The 20685-nt window shown below is 37.1% G+C and overlaps 1 protein-coding gene across 2 annotated transcripts in view; it reads left to right on the top strand.

Annotated features, from left to right (window-relative positions):
• The window catches only part of TPRG1 (tumor protein p63 regulated 1), a 174286-nt gene that overhangs the window by 130998 nt on the left and 22603 nt on the right, over positions 1 to 20685 (top strand). The window lies entirely within an intron of this gene.

Below are 20685 nucleotides of genomic sequence, written 5' to 3'. Positions count from 1 at the left end.
ACTCTATGTGGCATCATGGAAGGAGTAAACTGCCAAGCACTTACACTCTGTGTTCTTAGGAAGAGTGTATAGAGTACAAAATAAAAAAGTTCCACAGCTCAAAACTGTCAGGATGTATTTGAAGTCAGGTATATTCTAGGCTGAAAGTTGTTAAACTTTTTCTCTAAAAGAATATAGTAAATATATTAGACTTTATGGACACACAGTATCTATCACAACTATTCAACTCTGCTGTTATAGAGTAAAAACAACCACAGATGATATGTAAATGAAAGGAGGGGCCTGTGTTCCAATAAAGCTTTTTAAAAAATAATAGGCAGTGGGCCAGATTTGGCCACAGGCCCTAGTTTGCCAATCATTGCCCAGAGGGTGGACAGTTAGCATAGTGGAGGGCGGTCCTCGGCAGCTTATGGTAAGGCCTTGTTCTGACCTGTTCAACATTCCTATGTATGATTCAGTTGACGGAAGAGAACACACCTGGTAAATCTGCAGATTTCAGAAAATCGAGGATGTTCTCTATATTTTGTAACGTGATTAGGGTACAGAAAGAGGCAAGTATAGCCTAATGGCTAAGAGCATTGCCTTTGGAGTTACATGAACCTACCTTCAAATTATAGCTCTGCCACTTTCGGCAGCAGCAAATGATCTTGATTTGATGCTGAAAGTGGGGACTGGGGTGGAATTACAGAATGGAAAGAGCGTGAGAATATGAGATAAAAAGTGGCTATGATTAGAAGTCTAGGAGGCAAGGAGTATGGTGCTGCTACGGGGAGGAATGCAGCAGTACAGAGAAAACAGTTTCAGGGCAAATGTATGGAATTCAGCGTCGGTTGACTACTAGAAAGCAGAACAAGAAAATTCCCTGAAAACTGGGCCAGGAGCAAAATTTCTTGGGCTATGATGTCATAGTTCCTCCCTGTTGTCTCCTGGAAAATTAAAGAGTATAGGTCAAGTGTCCAAATATTGAGTCAAGCACACTTTAAAGTATTGATGTCTAAGGCAACAAGATTGTGTGTTTTAACTGTAAACTGTAAAAACTCTACTTTATTAACAGTTCCTAAACAGATGTTCCTGGACTTATGGTGGGGTAAAACCACTGTAAGTTGAAAATATCATAAGTCGAAAATGCATTTATATAACTAACCTACAAAACATCATAGCTTAGCCTAGCCGAACTTAACCTTGCTCAGAAATGCTTACATTAACCTACAGTTAGGCAATTACCTTGAATTTCATCTCAACAGTAATTGCCTTTCACTTCTTTTCAGTAGAAGCAGGAGACACAGATGGGCATTTTGTAGACATGATGGGATGCAAAAACACAAAACGCAATAGCCCCCAAATGCTGGCAACATGGTACACTGTAGAGTATGGGTTGTTTACCCTTGTGATTGTGTGGCCTACTCGGAGCTATGGCTCCCTGCTGCTGTTGAACTACATATCACTAGCCCAGGAAAAGATCAAAATTCAAAATATGAAGTATGGTTTCTACTGACTGCATATTACTTTTGAATCATTGTAACACTGAACCATTGTAAGTAAAGGACAGTCTGTACTCTTCCTTGTGTTGGCTTATGGATGTTCTAAATAATACCTTGGGATTATTTATGATGACAGGTTGGCACTCTTAAACAAGCTCCTTTCTGGGAAGGAACCAACAGAAGCAGGGTTTTCTCAAAACACCTAATTTTCATTTCTTCCTCTTTTCTTTTAGTTAGTAGGTAAAATTAGTGACTAGTGGACCGCATATATAGATTTAATGATCCCACATGCTTTAGGGGTGAATCACGGTGGCTTCCTCTCTTTGCCTCCTCATTACTTCATTTCCAACTCCATTTCTGTCTCCTCTATAATTGCAGCACTGGGTGAGATGCTGCTCGAGGAGGAATTAGCTGAACTGTGGTGGTTTGGCAACAGAATGATAGAGAGGAAATAACATGGAACGGGAGGTTTGTGTGAAACGTGTAGCCTTGTGGCTTTCTGCCCAATCAAGGCAGCTTCTCCTACAGTTTCTAGCTCTCCTAGGGATTTTAAGGCATTGAGTGCAAGATGGGGGTAAGTCGACATGATGTATTTGCCCAAACATAATTATCTGGCTGTGAAGAAGCACCTTAAACATACACATATGCACACGCACTTCATACCCTAAGATCCCAGGAGAATTTTAAAACCACACATATGTTCCAGCAACCAGTAAATCGAAAGTAAGGAGAGGAATTGATTTGGGTGGTCTGATAGTTTGGTGGCAAAAAGAATGCAGACAGTAGGATGAAGTAAAAAATGGGAAAACGACATAGCTCAATTCTATTAGAAACGAGCTTTTTAAAAAATGTGTCTTTCTTTATTTGTGACTCAAGCCTCCCCAAATGAAAACATGCTGCTCATTAGGACTTTGCAGTAGGCTCGTGTTTGACCAGTGTACAGAATATAGAGGACTAAATGAAAGTTTATGGGCTTGATGTGCTAAAAGCCAATTAATTAATTAGAGAGATCAATTGTTGGAAAACAATTGATTTACAGGCAAGTTCAAAACAAACACATTGAGGAGCATGGATAGCATAAATCCATGAGCTAGAATGTATTTTACAGCTTTACTAGTCCAATTCCACACTTTATGTTGGAATCATTATTATATTAGCTGGTAAATGTGACACTGATGTCTGCCCCAACATGCTCAAAAATGGGGAACTCACTACGTCCTCAGGCAGCCTGTTTCATTTTTAATGAGCTATAACTCTTAGAAACTTCTGTTTTGCCAAATCTACCCCACCAGTAATTTGTTTGCCTTTGTAGCCACATAGAAGCCTGAATCTATATATCCATAAACATGTCTCAGATTTGTAAACATCAAATCATGTGTTTTCTCAGGTATCGTTTCTCCAGGCTGCTTGACCCTATTTCACAGAGGACATTGCTTACATTAAAGGCCTCTATCACCACGCCCTTCCTGGTACTCTTGATTGCTTGATTTAGGGTTGGTGCCTTTTCTTTCTATGCCATTCTGTCTTTGTGGAGTTAAAATAGTGCTATGATCCCAAGGCTCAGGAACAGTCAAGGGCCCGGGTCATCCATTACCTAGATCATGAGATCTAGTGTTCCCATGGTGAACATCTGGAGAGTGTTCACTTGAGTGGGGAGAGAGCAACAGAGATAAGGAGGTCAGAAGGAGTCTACATTATCATAGCCCTGGGTCTTCTGGCTGAGGTATGAGGTATGTTAGCTGGTGCTGGGAAGTGGATTGGTTTACAGACTGAGCAGATTGCTCATCCAGATCCATAATTGTCCTTTCTCAGTAATGTGGTAAATGATGCTATGAACAATGTCTGCTTCTATCCATCTCATTATACTCTATGTGGCATCATGGAAGGAGTAAACTGCCAAGCACTTACACTCTGTGTTCTTAGGAAGAGTGTATAGAGTACAAAATAAAAAAGTTCCACAGCTCAAAACTGTCAGGATGTATTTGAAGTCAGGTATATTCTAGGCTGAAAGTTGTTAAACTTTTTCTCTAAAAGAATATAGTAAATATATTAGACTTTATGGACACACAGTATCTATCACAACTATTCAACTCTGCTGTTATAGAGTAAAAACAACCACAGATGATATGTAAATGAAAGGAGGGGCCTGTGTTCCAATAAAGCTTTTTAAAAAATAATAGGCAGTGGGCCAGATTTGGCCACAGGCCCTAGTTTGCCAATCATTGCCCAGAGGGTGGACAGTTAGCATAGTGGAGGGCGGTCCTCGGCAGCTTATGGTAAGGCCTTGTTCTGACCTGTTCAACATTCCTATGTATGATTCAGTTGACGGAAGAGAACACACCTGGTAAATCTGCAGATTTCAGAAAATCGAGGATGTTCTCTATATTTTGTAACGTGATTAGGGTACAGAAAGAGGCAAGTATAGCCTAATGGCTAAGAGCATTGCCTTTGGAGTTACATGAACCTACCTTCAAATTATGGCTCTGCCACTTTCTTATTTTGGGGAATTCTTTCCAACTTTTGTAAGTTATTCACTCTCTGAGTTTTTTTTCTTCATCTGTAAAATGAGCATAATTTTACTTGTCTCGAAGAGTTATTGCAAGGATTAGATGATTTATATAAAATATTTAATATAGTATCTGACACATAACAAGCCTTCAGTGAAAAGTAGTATGAAAAACCTCACTGAATCATGAACAAAAACAAAGGAAGTTGTCTGGTTTGGTGGAGAAATGATATAAACTGATTCATCACATAAACTGACTACTACTGCAGGTTGTGTCTAGAGACTCATTATCCACCTGCAAATTGTAACTTTGTATGGAACAGTACAGAGAGTTGCTTCTCTCTCTAGTGAGGTATTTATGGAAACTTACAGAAGAGGACATATATTCAAAGGCAAATGGATCCAGCCCTTCATATGGGCAGAGGAATTAATGGAAGATGTCTCTAAACAAGGAGTTAGAAAACTCTGGTAGATCACAGATCTTTATTTGAAAGATCTCTGAGCTGGATCTGTTGCCTCTTTCTGTTATCTCTATGGCTGGGTGAAATTCCTATTGCAGAAGATGGGACAGAGTAGTAATACTATTATACTTTCTTTTTGGCTACTTAAGGATCTTGTTGTTAGTATAAATTCCACGTCAGCACCAGGTGTTTACAGGACTGTCACCATGCTAGACTAGAAGATATTTTGTATAATAAACTGGATCTCGTTTTGCTTTAAGTCCTTATAGTCTAGCAAAGTATAGGAGAAAATGTTTTTTAAAAATTTAGTGTTTTATTTGAAACAATAGATCAGCTAGGGAAAAGAAATCATAGTCTATGGGATACAGTAAATACTACAAGGAAGTATGTCGGCAAAGCTTTCTATATTCATTACAAAAGAGAACCTATTTTAAAGTTACTTAGTTATCCTATTTATTAAATAGAGAATGAACATTAAAATAAAGTAGAAAGAAATGAGGAAATAGAAATTAATAAAAATAAGGTAGAAGTTAGTGCAATAAACAATCATATTAAACCCGATTCATTTTAAGATAAAACAAGGAAGATAAAGCTATCACTAATATGGAGGCAGAATATTAAGTATTAATATCATTAATATTAGGCAGAAATAGATAAAATTAGGAATGAAGAAAGAATGTAACTACTGTTAGAGATGAGGTTAAAATAATCATAAGAGAACATCATATACAATTCCTTGGGAAAATTTTGACATCTGGAAAACAGATGATTTCTTGGTAAAATGTAAAATGCAAAAATGAATCCAAGAAGTAGAAAACTCGATAAGACTTATTATAATGGGAAATATTAGAAAAATGAGTAAAGGTCTACCAAAAGGGTATCAAAATCTATATCATTACTTTCTTATCTGTAAACAACTACGATACTTCTAGCATTCTCTCAAATATTAGAAAGAAAAGTACGAGTGTCATGAGTGAGAGGAGTCCCAAACACTGTTCATTTAATACATTTATTAATAATAAAAACTGAAGGAATGATAGCTCTTTCTGGATCCTTCTAACCCCTTTCTTCTTCAATATTTCTACTCCCCTAAGCTGTAGTATAGAGACGAGCTTCTAAATCTTTCCCACATGTCCCTCCACATGACTAAAGGAAAGCCGTGCAAAGGGAGACTTGGAAGAGTCTTGGCTCTTCCATAAAAGTGAAGCTGATTGTCTCAGTTGAAAGAACACAGGACTTGCAAACCACCTGACCTAAAGCATCAGCCCTACCATTGTTATTTCCATTATCATAATCGAGTTAACCCCTCTGAGTCTTAGATTCTCTCTGTAATACAGGGATGATACGATCTGCATCATAGAGTTGTAATGAAGACTAATGGATATGGTACATGTAGTAGACAGTATTGAGTGCCTACCCAACAACCACTTACCCCCTCCTTCCGTTCTAGCCAGAACCAGTTTTATTTATGCATCAACTCTCTTCTGAGAAGTCATGTGATCTCCAGCCCCCAAGAGATGAGTAATCGGTAAGCTCCTTCCCTTGTGAGTTAATGTTTTGGGCATGAGTATAACCCAATTCAAACATGGTAGCTCGTGTATAGGTGGACTTGGTATGATCCAGATGCTGTTATAAGATTTTTTTGTACATTAATTTAGTTAGCATCTTATGAGGTAAATATTATTATTGAATTCATTTAACAAGTGAGGAAACTGATGAACAGAGAGGTTAAGTAACTGGTCCAAGGAAAGATAGCTAATAAGTGATAGAGCAGGATTCAAACCCAAAAGTCTGGCCCCAAAGTATGTTCTCGTAACCACTACATAATGTTGCTTCTTATGTGAGTGAAAGTATGCCAGGGAACTTCAGAGAAAAGTCTCCTTCATTGATTTTTAAAAAATGAGAAGAAAAAATCTCTGCATTATCGGGTCTGCACGTAAAACCTGGTACAGATTTAGCCATCTTGCTATTATGAGAGGAACTAAGATGAAATGTGAAGGATGGCAAAACAGAAAGATGAAAAGAATCTAGTTTTTAAAAATGACACTTACCTCCTGAGCCAAACAACTCTGGAGCTGAATTATTGTGGATTTACAATACTTATATGCATGTATGTATGTGTGTGTTATTAGGACACTTTGTTATCTTAATTATGAAACATATATACTTTTACAAATATAAAATCAAAATGTAATTGTCATTTTTTTTCATCTTCCTGAATTTCTAAATACAAACTAAATGTTCGTTGTTGAACCTGAGTTTCATGAGGATTGAGCACTATTCGAGTAGCTACATTTTGTCCTCAATGACTTTAAATTTCTAGCTTGACTCTTTTTTCTGCTCAGGCACCTACTTTTTTTTCTCTCTTAGCCATGGGTCCAAACCAGCACCCAGGAGAGACTTTGAAAGGCACCCACAGAAGATTATAGATAGTTGCAAACAGGCTGAAAAAGTTCTCTAACCCAGGGCAATAACAGCAGGCATCATAGCCCTTTCCAAAATAAATGAAGCACAAACAGTGGAATTTTCATCATCAGCCAGTGGGTGAAGTGGTGTTATTTTGGGCAGTGGGTCATCCAGGTACTACTGAAGTCATAACCTGTAGGCGTTCGTCTGTTCTCTCAACATCTCAGACCAACTCTGCTTGCTGCTTCCACACACTCTTCTGACACCTTTATCTGCCTAGACGCGCAGTTCAAAAGGCAGAAAGAGAAGGGAGAGGGCATTAAACATGTGGTTTTATGCCTTATTTTGTTTTTGTCTCATTTCTTTTTCAATTTCCTCTCTCTCATTAGTTCTCTCTCCTTCTCTTTCTTATTCATCCTCCTTCCCTGCCTGCCTGCCTGTCTGTCTCTGTCTGTGTCTCGGTCTCTGTTGTCCTTCCTCACTTTTTCCTCTTCTTCTTTGCCTTTCTTTTGTAGATGCTTTAATGAAATCATATTTTCTGAATTTTCTACAAAATTGCCTTGGGGCACTTCAAGAAATGCCTTTACCATCTCCTTGTTTTGATGACTTTGAATAGGCATACACAGCCGACCCTTTTTCTTTTTGAGTAAAACCACAATCCACGCGGCAAATCACTGCTTTTCATTTTGTTGGCTGGAGGGAGAAAGAATCAGATAGGTGAGATGAGAATGTGAAGGGGGGATGGGAAGATAATGACAGATTTGATGATAATTAATATTTTCTGTCTCTGAACAGTGAAAGTCTCTTCCAAGTCCCGCAGCCAAGCTCAAGTTAAACTCTTGGTGTGTGGGTTTAAGTGCTCTGCAACCTGGCATGCTGGGGCTGGTTTAGAGGGAGTGATGCTTTATATGTGGAATTTTGTGGTTCTCTTTTATTATTATTACTGAGTAAACCATGCATATCTAAAAAGGAAACTTGAAGTCAACCTGCTCTCAAGGTGAATTCATGTATTGAGTTTGAGTTTGCTCATAATTTAAATTACCGGAAAGTTTACATATTAATTATTAAAGGCTTTGGAGTACTTCAACCATTCATTTTCATTTTTATATCAAACCTAAATTATTTGTGCCTCATGTTTGTGCCTATTTTTTAATGTAATGGTACATCTTAGAACTAATGGACTGGTAATAATTTTTCAGATCCATTAAATAGGTATTCAGCTTCTTTTAGAGTTTAGCACTGAGAATGCCTCCTAGGTGACTCCCTGGTTTTATTCTGTTTTATTTTTCCTTCAAAAAACTCTACTAGTCATTTATTTTATAGCAATAATAGAAATTAACAAAATAAGATTTTCTTTTAATATGATTTGTTGGAAATGTTAATGTTACAAAATTAGAATACTTTATTTTTTAATAAATATGCCTTAATAGAAAATAACAATGCAGTTAGAGTTTACTGACTATGAAATTAATATCATCAACAATTTCCTTAAACATAATACTGGATGATGTCATAGACGCCAAGAGAAAAGGTATTTTCATGATGGGGAATGGTTAGCAGTGACCAGTCGGTTACTCATTCCATAAGCATTTATTAAACCTGAGCATAGCAGGAATCATCACACCCATTATTTCACTTAATCCTCATGATAACCCTGGTAGGTAGAAATTATTTCCTCCTTTTAAAAAAAGAAAAAGTAAGGAATGGGGAGATGAAGTTATTTGTATAGCTCACAGAGTTAGTTAATAGCAGAGCCAAGATCCAAACCTAAATCTTGAGTTAAATGAATCAAAGGTCTGGATAGAGGATAAATTTACTTTGCTATTTTCATATTTTGTAACAGACAAGATAACTGGAGACTTCTTCCTTCTTCCTATGGCCAGAATTGTATTAAAAGCAAGGGTAGATCAAGGATACTTAACAAAAAAATGGATGCACGGATATTACAAGGACAGGATTTCGATATAATCTCACTGATGCTCCCTAGCTCTAGATCAATGTTTCTCCATTAACTTCAGGAAGAAAACTTTCTGTTTGTACCCTCCCCCTTCTTTTCTTTCTCTTTTAAATTCCTCACTTTTCCTTAAGAATGAACTTGGTTATTTTTCTAAGATACTGGCCCTTACATTGTTGGGAGAAGGGTTTTGCAAGCAGTTTGGAAAGTGTTGGTGAACTGTGACTTTCTCTCCAGGACCTGCCAGACCTAAGGAAGGTGGGCCCATGGTGAGGCAGGTTCACTTAATGATAACATGACAGGCTTTCTGTGTCAGAGAGGAAAAGGCCCTTTGAGAACATAAGGCCCAATGCGTTCCATGGAATCACACTCATCAGAAAGCCGTTCAGTGCTCCAAGTAAATGAAGGAATATCAGACTACGTACGGTCAAATGGGTTTCTTACCAGTGCCTTTCCAGAATGCTTTAGACAACTCCTCGTCTAAGTTTATGTCCTAACTATTCCAAAACTCCATTGTAAGCACTTTGCTGGTTGGGCTGGATGTTAACTTTCTTCTTTACACTTCTAACACAAGGCTATCTTCATAGTCAGTACTCAATGAATCTACAAATAAGTGAAAATACATCTCAGAGCTCTCTGTGTCAGAAGGTCAGGTTTGACTAATTTATTGGTAAAATTTAATTTGTTTGCATATTTTTCTAGAATTCAAATTAAAGTAATGTGTATTATTTACCACCGAACATAAGATTCTCTAGAAAGAACGCAATTATGCTTTCCTGAAGTTATTAAAATGCTTGTTCTAAGTAGTAACCTGCAAATATCATGATGGTAGGCTGGAGATGAGCACGAATGAGAAGACAATGGAATCCAATAGATAGGACGAGGAAAGAAACAAGAAATACCATAGAGCCCCAGCAGTTCAAAGGGCATTGTGATTTTTCTAGAAAAATGTTTCTAATATCTGAACACTTTACTCTAGTTGCTGACAATTTTAGAGAGGAAAGATTCAGAGCTGCAGGTACTGCTTGACTGTTTTAAGTGCTATGGGCATCACGATATCTGTCAGCACAAATGTTATTTTGGTTGAGAATGCTGAATTTATGTTGTCCAGAAAAGTTACTGGGCTTTAGTAATGACTATTTAAAATATCAGCATTTTCAGTGAAGAGTCAACTCTTGAAGCATAAGCATAACTCAAATATGTTTATCTTTGTATATCCTCCCACCCAATTTAAAATATGACTTTTAAAGAAAAAACATCTTTTTCAGGTGGGAACGTGGAAAAAGTTTTAAAGAACTGGCATGCACAGTGATAAAATCTGACTTTGTTATCCAGCTCTAGAATCATGGAAATTAGCATTTTGATTTTTACTGAAAGTTTATATCAAAAAAAGTGACAGGTGAAAGAGAGAGATCTCTGTGTTTACTTGTGTCTGACATTTCTGCTTAATAAAATTAAGTTTCAAAATTTTTAGATTTGGACCAATAATGTAGCTACTTCACTTTTTAAATGAGTAATATGTTCTATGTAAGGAGCATATGCTATTTTTTGTATTTTTTTTTATAAACTGAGATTGCAAAGTCTATATATTCTGGTTATTTCTTTGTGGAATCTGCACTGAGACTGCAATAGGAAGTCAGAGCAAATCTCCAAAGGTCGACATATATTTCAAGAGGAAAGGAATGACTAGTATACCATACTGGACTGCTATAAGAAGTTATATACTATTGGGGTGATTTACTTATTTTTAGAAGGAGCAAACTCAGTCGATGCCATGATCATAAATTCCTAGTAACTGAGATACAGAATCAGGTGTTTAAAGGACACTTGAGTTCTTTATCTCTTCTTTTATCTGCCAATCTTGAACTCTTCTCTATTGTCCCCTCCGTCTTTCTTTAGTCTTTCTACCTCAGTTGGGTTGGAGGTCCTCTTAGGCTTAACTTGGGTAGAGGAAGTCATTTGGAGCCAACCTGTACTTTCAAATGTCCTAAATAGATTTCATTACCATGCAGGAACAAATTCACCTTCACAAGGGCAGCATGCTGTGGAAAGGAAAGAATTACTCAGCTGTCACTGCTCTATCCTCAAGCCATGGGTTTGTGTGCATAATATCTTAAGTTTGGAAAATAAGCAGCTTAAGATGGTTTTGCAAAAGATTCTAGATTGTTATGAGGTGGCTGAGTTTATGGGTAGTTATGTCTGTGTGTGAGCATTTTTTTCTCAAATCCAAGCATTATGAAAAATTCTGTCATTTGTCACTCACTAAGGTGCAAGGTAAGTCTAAAACTGAAAATCTAGACTGAAAATAGCTAATTGGACCTTTAGCAAATCTGGGGGCCCAGTAATGGGAAACACTCCACACCTGCATTTCTTCCCTTTGGCTGTCTCCACCTGTATGCCCCCCAGGCATCTCAAACTCAACCCGTCATCCCCTCACCACCCCCCACTCTCTGCCACCCCATCTCATGCTTCCTCAACAAACCTGCTTCTCTTCTGTAGGCCTTTATTTATGAGTTTGGCCTCTTTATCCTCTTAATTATCCAGGCTCGAAAATTCCATCATCTTTGACTCCTCATTTCTCCCAATCTAATCAGGTTGTCAAATTCTGTCAAGTCTATCTTTGCTGCATTTCTCACACCTAACCCTTTCCATTTATACTGTTGCAATCTTACTTTGGATTTTTTATTATCTTTCATTTCAATGATTATGGTGGTTTCCTGACTGTGCTTCACCGTAGTATTAAGTCTGGACTATCCAGACCTTCTGTGCTCATTTAAGTTCAGGTTCAGCCACCCTGTAGTCTTTGGAATGTCTCTTCTATGCTCTTTCCATTGGTGTCTTCACCTATAAAATGGAGATGATGATAGTTTGTACAGCAGATGCTAGAATATTGTCATTGTGTCCAATGTCATTTTCTTATAATGTTAATGAGATGCCTTAGGAACTTAACTTTTGTTTGTATCAATTAGCCCATGGTAAAATTGGTTTTGTTATATGTTGTCTCACCTAAAGTCTTTATAGCAAGTAGCCTTGGCCCTATGACACTGGAAATATTCCACTGAAAAAGTGTGAGAAGCAATACTGTACAACTTCATAGCATGACTTAAAAGACCTTTGCAATATGGTCCCAAGCCTATTTTTCTAGTCTGCCCATTACCAAATTGTTTTATGTAATTCAAAACCTCATCGATCAGACATATCAATATTTCTTATACATATTTCATCACTTCTCTGCCAATGAACGGACTCACATGGTTTTTTCTTCTCGAACTGTCTTAAACCACTCAACTACTACTCCTCAACACACACGTGTTGCCTGTACTTTCCTTTAGTCAAGATTCATCTATTTCTTGAAGTTCAAGTCATGATGATGAATCAATAGAGTATGATGAAATAAAGAGACATGTGAAAGAACTTGAAAATTTATTTCATTGGCACCTTAATGTAGAAAGCTTTGTCTTAAGCTCTATTAGAGATAAATGGAACAAATAGATATAGTTAGTCACCAGTGAAGTCAGCAATTCAGAGGGAGCAATTATTAGAGAACTATTGGTTCTCTTTGGAAGCAAAAAAATTTTGTAAAGGGAAAATCTCTGAGTAGTTCCAGGTCAGAGAGGCTTGGCTTTGTTAGATTACAGAATGTTGTAAGCAGAGAAGTAGTTTCAGATGAGGCCATTTTGGAGAACATTTATAGATGTCTTTTGAGTTATACAGGCTGAAATTAAGTCAGATAAACCCCCTTTCAAAATTGGAGATGCAGGTACCAACCTTGGGGTATCTGAGGATTTAACCGAATGGAAAAGTTTTATGATTGTGTGACTAAAAGCCGAGACAATTGCTGTTTAGTTAAAATCAAACAAACAAATAATAATAACTCTAGGTAGATCCAGTTCTAATCCAAGATATGACTTCTACAAATTTCGTGAACTTAGGCAAATTGACTTTCTGGGTCTTAGACCCATCATCCAACAAAATAGAAATAATAATGGGAATTTACAACACAAATGAGATGATCGGTTTATATGTAAAAATGCTTTGTAAATTTTAATGGATTTTCTTGATCTATGAAATGGATATATCTCTGCATAGAGTTATTCTGAGGATAAAATTAGAAAGTTATGTAAATTGTTTACAAAGTGTTTGAAAATATGATGCCAAAGGGAATAAATATTAGCCACCATTATCATCATCATTATTATTACTATTCATGTTCTACATCTATAATAGGCATGATATTATTATTATGGTAGCATTTGCATTATGGTTATGCCACTAATTTATTTTTTAGATTTGCAAAGTGGTTCTATCATGATTCCTTTAACCCTTTGGCAAAATCTTTATCTTAGAAGTCAAGTCCTTAATTATTAGAGATTTTGACAATTATCTTTTGTTGGCACAGTGCTTTGTTTATTTCAAAGAGTGTTCATAAATATGTATCTCATTAAATCCTGGAAACAACTTTGATAATTACAGAAGGTAAGAATGATAAACATCAAAACTGGGAGGTGGATTCCTTGAAACCAGGGGCACTCTATTTGGCCATGGTCACGAAACAAGCTGTGGTGAGTCCAGTGTACCCTGATGGCTGCTACTGCAGAGACTTCCCAGACCTCTGGCTAAGCCTCTATTAATCCACGGCTACCATTTCAGGTGAACTTCTGGAGGGAAGGTATTAAAAGAACACAGATGTCTTTAATTTTCCAGACACCAAGCAGTGCGGAAGCATGTAGTAAGACTTGATGACTACTTCTGAAATTCACTTATTAAAAAAATGTGAAAATATCTTTCCTGTTTTCTCTTGATGACTCTGAATATAACAAGAAGACATAATTTGTTCAAAAGCTTTCTTCAGCGTCAGTGTTGAAGCTCCAAAAAGGGAGTTAAAACTTCTGCAATTGCAGAATTTTCAAGAATATTAAGAGTGATTATCTCTGGGTGGTGAGATTAGATGTAATTTTCCGTATTTTTTTTTTTGGCTGTTTTTGTTTCTCTATACTTGTACCAGTTTCCCCCCCATTAATTTTATGTAAAAATAGCAAATATATTTATTAGGTTAACGACAGTACTACACTTTGGAGCTGGTATATGTCTCTTTCACTTGCTACTTGAGTAACCTTGAAAATTTCCTTTACCTCCCTGATTCCCAATTTCTTTATCTATAAAATAGGAATAATAATAATAATAAACAACAGCTCATAGGGTTGTGGAGAGATTAAAAGAAATAACATAATGTAAGGATCCTGGCATATGATAGGCAGTCAGTTACTATATGTCTACCACCACCATTACCTCTTCCCTGCTCTTCAAATTTATAATGGTTTCAGGGATATAAAAAAAATTTAGTCATAATTCTAACTTCTATATGGAATTAAACAGATACATTTGCAAAAACAGCTAACAAAAGCTTTAAGGTGACTAGTTATTTAAAAATCTCAGTTCTTTCCCACATGTATTTTGGTGACAGGTTCTTACAAGATAATGTAATTAAATGCTACATGGTAATGAGCAGAAAAGCCTGGCCAGAGAAGGAAGTTTGAGAAGCACTGTTTGCAAAGATATCCTTAGATGTGAGGAGAGAGATGAGAGCGGCCTCTGCCGTGTGGAGTATTCGGATGTCTTCTGGAACAAGCCAGGATCCAGACATCCTAGGTCCCACATCTGCTTGTTTTGGCCCTTGTCCAGATCACTCCATCTAATGGGAACCTGTAGCCTCTGTTTTAGAGCTTGGGCTCAGTTTAGGCAGCTCTCTAATTGGTTTATGTCATTCATTAGGAATTTATTTTCTTTAAAGTTGGCAACTTGAAGCCAGATTGTGAGGAGAGATTCTGTACCACCCGTATCTATTTTGTTGTTCCCCAGGTTATAAATGAGGTGATATGGGGACTCCACTGGCAGTGTCCTTAGCTTGGCTCTCAATTTCTACAGAGTTGGAGGCCTGGTCTATTTGGAGGGGAAGACCTCGCCTTCCACTTCCATCCTCACAAACTGGGAAGGGGACTAGTGGCAACATGCCTGAGGCAGCTAGCCACTTTCTTCTTTTCTTCTGCACTTAAAACTGAGGGCTTCCTGATTTTGAGGTGTGGCTAATTATAGAGCTCTTTCACTCTTGGAGAGGGTTTGGCAGAGGGAAGGTGGAGAAAGATGTGGCAGGAAGAAAAGCAAAGAAAGGTTAAGGATGAATTTGCTACACCATAGACTCCTCAAATTCAGCAGGCCCAGGAATAAACTCATCTCCCTCCCAGACCTGCATGTATTGCTCTGATTAAAGGAACCACTATCTTCTCACTTGCTGAGATTACAAACCTCAGAACCATAAAATAGTTGAAAGAAGGGTTCACCAAACAATTTTTTAAGGATATTTCCAACTTGCGATCAAGATCCTATTATATTTGACTTCCCCTACTTTATAGTCTTTAAGTTTCTTCCTACCTCTCAAGTTCTACCATTTATTCTTCTTAAATCAAACATGGTCAAGTTCATATCTCTCCTTTTATTAAAAGTTTTCCTCACCCCCCAATTATTTATAGGATAATATCTTATAGAATAAGGATAAAATCTTAGTCTAATTTTCAATATTTTTTATTACTTGATTCCAATATTTGCTCAACCATATTTGCTCTTGGTTGACTTCTTCTCTCATGTGTACTAGATTTAAGTCACACAGGAACATTCAACAATTTCTGTACAATGCTTTACAATTTCTTATGGAAATACTACAAACAGTTCTAAGAATAAGAGGTAGCTGGGCACATGATACATTTTCTTGTCAGTTTACCCTTCCTGTCAGATGGTTTTGTCCCTGGGGGACTGACTGTTGATTTTGGAGACTTAAGTTTATGTTTCTAGACAATGATAAAAATAAAGAAGATTTGGGATCTAGTATTCAGATACTGTGTTACCTCTGCAGTGACATATAAGATCCTATAGGTGAGGGGGAAAAAAAAGTAAGCCCGTTCTTGGAGTCAATTCTAAATTATTGTGCCAAATTGATGGCACAATAGCACCATATATGATAGTAAAATTTGTGCTTGGGACCCACTTTGCTTCTTGGGTGTAAGAAAATGAGAAAAGACAGAACTGAAATGATAAGCTAACATTGTTGAAACACTCTGCACCTTACAAAGTTTTATGAGAAGTTTGGGAAAAACACACTACCAGCCTCTATCCCCCTTTGGAGAGATGGAGAGTGTGCTTCCATGCAGAACGTGCATGCTCCCTTTTCTAGGCCATCTCCAATTACTAGACTCTCTCTCTCTCTCTCTCTCTCTCTCTCTCTCTCTCTCTCTCTCTCTCTCTCTCATCCCTGCCCTGCTCTCTCTCCCCACAAAGGGGGTGGTGGGAAGAGAGGATTTCTTCATCATTCTAAAGCAGGAAGGAAGTAGTTAAGACTTAAACTCAAGGACAATACTCAGTGTTTACCCTGCCTAGAATGAGAGGTAGAAGAACTCCAATATTTTTCCACTTTCAGCATTCATGGCATTGTATTATGTTTTACTTGGAATAACCTTTCTCCTCATCTTTGCATGCCCACTTCTTGATACACTTTTGTGTTCCAGTTGCCACTTCTTTCAGGATTCACCGATCCTCAAGTCAGACTTGGAGTCTCTCTCTGTAATGATAGCTTCTTTTTTTCATCGTTTTCTCCTCCCACTTTCTTAGAATGCTTATTCTCCCCTAGCAGAATGTGAGCAACATGAAATACAGAGGAATTTCCTTATCTTCCCCACATGCTGCCTGAGGCAGTGTTTTGAGCATAGTTCCACTGAGCATACATTTATTGAATGAATAATATTATTGCTAAGATAGAGTTCAATATTTTACATCTTCAAAACTACATTTTTCTCTGTGGCTTTACATGGGAATTCATATAGTTTAATATTCAGTACTTAGTTAACATAAACTCTATTGGGCATCACTCATACTGCAAAAGAGGCCTCGGTCTCTTTGACCTTTAAATTATTATGAAGAAACTTTTTTAATATTCTAAGACTCATTTCTTCTCTGCTGTCTAGAAAAATATATGGTGATGGTAGAAGAAGTCTGGAGTTGCACCAAAGCATCTTCAGGGGATTGTATGTATGTGCAAATTTTAATTTTAATGATTAAAAGTTCCTAAGGGTGCAAACTGCTGTACTAGGCATGGTGCAAGATTAAAGACCATGCTCAAACTTTGTCTTTGTGGCTCTTACAGCCTTTTGGATAATCTTTATAATGCAAATAGAATTATTTTGCCAGACACTGAGATGTACTGCTACCTTTTAATTATGTGGTGGAAAGATGATATATTTGGTTTCATTTTTAAATGATGTCTTTTTTTTTTAACTCTTAAGCCATTTTTAAGCTTTGCCAGGATAGATTAATTGATTAATATCTATCTATCTATCTATCTATCTATCTATCTATCTATCTATCTATCAATCATCTATCTGTCCATATGTCTATCCATTCATTTATTTATTATATGCTTAGGTTCTACCTCCCTTGATTTATGAACTTTTTTCTAAAATGGAGGTACATTTTATGAGGAGCGGCTAATTCAATGCCTATCTTACCAGGATATAACAAATTCAATTCCTTTTGCTTTTGCCTTGAGCATTTAACCTAAATAAGTCATCAGGAGGGTTTGTTTGTTCTGCCTTATAGTTTCTGATCAAACACTTCTGTATGAAAGATCAGGTGCCAAAGGTGGAATTTAACTATGAGCCATATTTTCCATGTCTATTTTCTACAGAAGTCAGTTTGAAAAATCACCTCCTCACAATGTATTTAAGTAGCAGCAGGTGTGTAAAAAGACTTAGCAATTAGAAACTGTGTTTGCTGGTGAGCCAGCAGTGTGGTAAGTCAGTGTGGCTAAATTAGCAGATATAAAGCCTCTAAAAGAAAGAGGGTGTTATCATGGTATGTTCCACAGTGACTGGATCACTGTTGGAGTATTGTTTTTCTTTCTTGGATACATAATTTTTAATAAGGACATTGGACATCTGGAACATATTCAGAAGAGGATAATCTGCTGGCCAGTCAGGGAATTTTTAACTTTGTCAAATCAAGAATGGTTGAAGGAACTAGGTGTTCATTGTTGTTGCTTTTTAAGAGAATATTCAACAATTTCTGTACAATGCTTTAAAATTTCTTATAGGGAAGAGAGAGTGAGAGAGAGAGAGGGGGGATTGTTTGTTCGATAAAAAAAAATTATTACCGTAAATATTTGAAGACTCTTTAGACAAACCTAACACTAGTCTATTTTCTTAATGAAAAATAATGAAAAAATAAATGTTCTGAGAACTGCTGTTTGGTAATTCCACTATATAATTGAAAATTTGTTTGAATTGAATCCTTTGGATTTTTTCTTTAATCATCCCGGAACAATGCTTTTCTCTTAGATTCCCATCTTGGAGCAGGTACAAACCATTGTGCCTTCCACTGAGCCATCAAAACCCCTGCCCTAAGCCCACACTGTACACAACTCTCCGCTGATCCTTATTAAGCTGTGCTGGTTCCCACTGGGTGAGGAACCCTCAAGGCCAAGGGATATGTCTACCCACAGCCTATTCCTGGTCCCCAGTCTACTTGTTTTTAAGACCAGTGGCAGGATCACCTGAGAGCTTGCTAGAGATACTGAGTCTAGAACCAACTGAATCAGAATTTGTGTTTTAACAAAGGTCCCCAGATAATTCAAGTACACATTAAAGTCTGTCATGCATTGCTCTAGACCATACTCTGAGTACCCGAGACCCTAGAATTCTCTGTCCGAATGGCCCTATTTCTGTTTTCAGGACCTGTCCTTCCCAGAGCATGCTGCCAGGGGTTTTGATTGCTCAGTGGAAGGCACAATGGTTTGTACCTGCTCCAAGATGGGAATCTAAGAGAAAAGCATTGTTTCGGGATGATTAAAGAAAAAATCCAAAGTATTCAATTACATGCTGCCAATGAAAATATACTTAGGCCCAATGAGTAACCAAGAGGTTACCATCTGGAAAGTGGACCTTTGGATAGAATTTGGAGATGTGGTCTACTTGTTCTTGCTCAGGTATGCAAAGCTGCCACACTGAGGAACTGAACACCAGGACTAAAAAATAAGAGGGAGGATCCCAAGTCTCTATCTGTATCATTGCTCTGGGCCTGGGTGGAAATATAAATAAAGCTCTGTGGTAGAAGTAAATCTTAAGTAAAAACAAAATCATAAAACCCCAAGCTCATATGTATGCAAAATAATACTATTGCAACATGAAGATAAAAAACACCAAGTAAACTCTAGCTCACTTAACCCAAAATAAATATACACAGTGGAATGTAGGTAAAACAGCTGTATTTCAGAAATTTTGTAACTTTGTCCTTAACTTAGTATTTTACACCATGTTCCTAATTGTGTCTCCATTCCATGCCCCTCTCCCAATTTATAATTTGGCAATTTTAGGTTGATGCAAAAGAAACTCGCCGGAGTACAGTAGAATTCAGAAATTTCTTTTCTTTTGATTTACTTTTCAGAGTTCTGCTAAAGGAGTACTTTAAACCTATGATGAGAGGTGCCAGACATTTTATATATAGCCCTACAATACTTTCACTAAGTAGGCATTCTTATCTCCATTTTACAAATAAGGAAACAGACTGTGAGCATTAAAGAGACTTCTCCAAGATCACAGAGTAAATGAAGGCACTGAGATTTGAACCCAGGTCTACATCCTCTAAACTCTATGACTTCTTTTATTTGAAATACCTCACAAATAATGGGTTTTTGTTCATTGAATTTCACCTATAATCACTTTGGACAGAGATGGAAGGGATCACTGAACATGCAATTCTTGCTGAACAGTTTGAATGGCTCATGTAGATGATGACTAAGAGGGAAAATAATGTTAATTGGGAACTACTTCTATGTGCAGAAATTAGAGATGGACATTTTTGCTTTGTCCACATAAGGTATTGTATGAAATAACATAAATAAACTTCCTCAGGAAATGTTTTCATAAATATGAAAGGAAAAATAAATGTGTATCACATTTTAATCTCTTAAAAATTTTTTCAATTTGAATTTTTCCAAGGTGGAGAAAGGAAAATGGTCTCAGCTTTTTGAGCATGATCCAAGGAGAAGTGTTAAGAGAAAATATCTGGGTTCCTGCTGTGCCCTTTTCCTTCCTGGGCAACCTTGGCTGTTTACCAAAGAGCTGTGGAAAGTTGGGCCAAAAGTTTGTGGTAAATGGTCTCTCTAATTGCCCATGTATGTATTCCAGCCTTTCAACTCTCAGTCTCCCTTGAGAGAAAATGGAAAGAGATGAGATTCAGAAAAAATGTTCTTCTCAGAAGAAGCTATTTTTTTTTTAACTTAGCTATTCTGTGCCTGTTGAAACTTGGTTATTTAAGAAGTTCAAAAGTAACTTCCTTTTAAGAGAAGAGATGAAAATTTACACAAACCTGAGGCCAAGAGGTTTGCCAAATATCCCAATTTATAATAGAGGGAGTTGCTTCAAAATTATTTCCTTTATAGTGTGCCATTTTCCTTGGTAACTTTACAAGAGCTGCCCTCTCCTTTTTACACATGGCAGCCTCTTAGCACAGAAGGGCCCTAATACAGTCCTGGCAGACCTGCATCTACAGCACAATGCTTTCAGAGAAGAACCATAAACTAACTGACTACCTGCATGCAAAGGTACAACCACTCTGTCTTGAATGTTTCTCTAAAAATCTCGTTTTCTGTACACCTCAAAATTGATGAAGGATTCTCCCATCCCACTTAAACAAACAGAAAACACTTTAAGAGCTCAATTTTAAACAATGCAATTTAGAAATGTTGTCTAATGAAAGACAAAAGTAGTAACCAGATAAGTCTTTTCTGAGGAATGAGTATTTTTGCTATGATTTGATTTGTATTTTTCACAAGAA

Source organism: Pteropus vampyrus, unplaced genomic scaffold (assembly GCF_000151845.1).
Source record: "Pteropus vampyrus isolate Shadow unplaced genomic scaffold, Pvam_2.0 Scaffold14, whole genome shotgun sequence".
Classification (NCBI taxonomy): Eukaryota; Metazoa; Chordata; class Mammalia; order Chiroptera; family Pteropodidae; genus Pteropus; species Pteropus vampyrus.
The sequence above is the reverse complement of the archived record's forward strand: the minus strand, read 5'-3'. Positions and strand labels throughout refer to the sequence as shown.